This window comes from Pezoporus flaviventris, unplaced genomic scaffold (genome assembly GCF_033815535.1).
Source record: "Pezoporus flaviventris isolate CSIRO_AGI_PZ_B2104156 unplaced genomic scaffold, CSIRO_AGI_Pfla_v1 ptg000002l, whole genome shotgun sequence".
NCBI classification, from domain to species: domain Eukaryota; kingdom Metazoa; phylum Chordata; class Aves; order Psittaciformes; family Psittacidae; genus Pezoporus; species Pezoporus flaviventris.
Genome location: NW_026892550.1, coordinates 2,855,713 through 2,856,695, shown reverse-complemented (window position 1 = coordinate 2,856,695; position 983 = coordinate 2,855,713).

Below are 983 nucleotides of genomic sequence, written 5' to 3'. Positions count from 1 at the left end.
GGTTTCCTAGTTGTGCTGAAATAACTCTTAATCTTTTGAGTCAAATTGCTTACTGCTTTGGAGTTTTATGAAATGCCAGATGAAGTATCTAAAAAACCCCTATAATACACTCTCCCCCTTGTCCCAAATCACCCTTAAGAGTAAGTGCTGCATCTCTTCCTCCATTATGCTGCTGGTAGTTTGGCATTGGTGCAAACACTGGTTAGTGATGATGGTGTCATTACTTAAAGTGCAAGAATGGCACAGTTATTAAATGTCAATAGGGTACAAATTCAACCTGCATAGTAGAATGTTCTTAATACAGATTGGTCCTGTTCTCGTTTTTAAACAGTGCATGTTACAGAGCCATATCTAATTCAAACCTTCACATAATTGCAACTGTTTCCCTAACTCTTGCTTAAATAATTGCTTGCAGTTTCGAAGCTCCACCGACAGATGATGCTAGCAGTTTGATGTGGAGCACTTACGTGCTTGCGGCAGTGGAATATGGGGCTGGGTGTTCATGAAACCCATCTGTTTTCGTTGTTACAGCTCTCCAGTTTGCCCTCTGAGGTGATGCAGGTTGTCTCCTACCACTGCCTGATACGATTCTGGTAACTAGAGGAAGTTTGCAGGGAGAAAAAGTGAATAGACCTCTGAGGTTTGCATAAAGGTTAGCACCTGATACACATACATTTTCTCTAACAGGGTTTGGGAATATCCATAGTAAAAAATAATTTGCTTTTAAAACTACAGTGGTATCTGAGGACTGCCTCTATTACACTTTTGGAGCAGATTGTGAAGCCTTTAAGTAGTCCCTTAGTGCCTTTGCAAGAGGCTGCTGCATAATAAGAGATTGTGGACATTTATATCTGCATCCAGATCACTGTGTCACTTCTGCATACTGCATTAGGCTTGCAACTGCAAAACATGTCAGAACAGCAGCTTTGCAGCAGCAAGTGCACCGGTTGGTAATGTAGGTGGGCCTCAAGCCAGGAATCTTT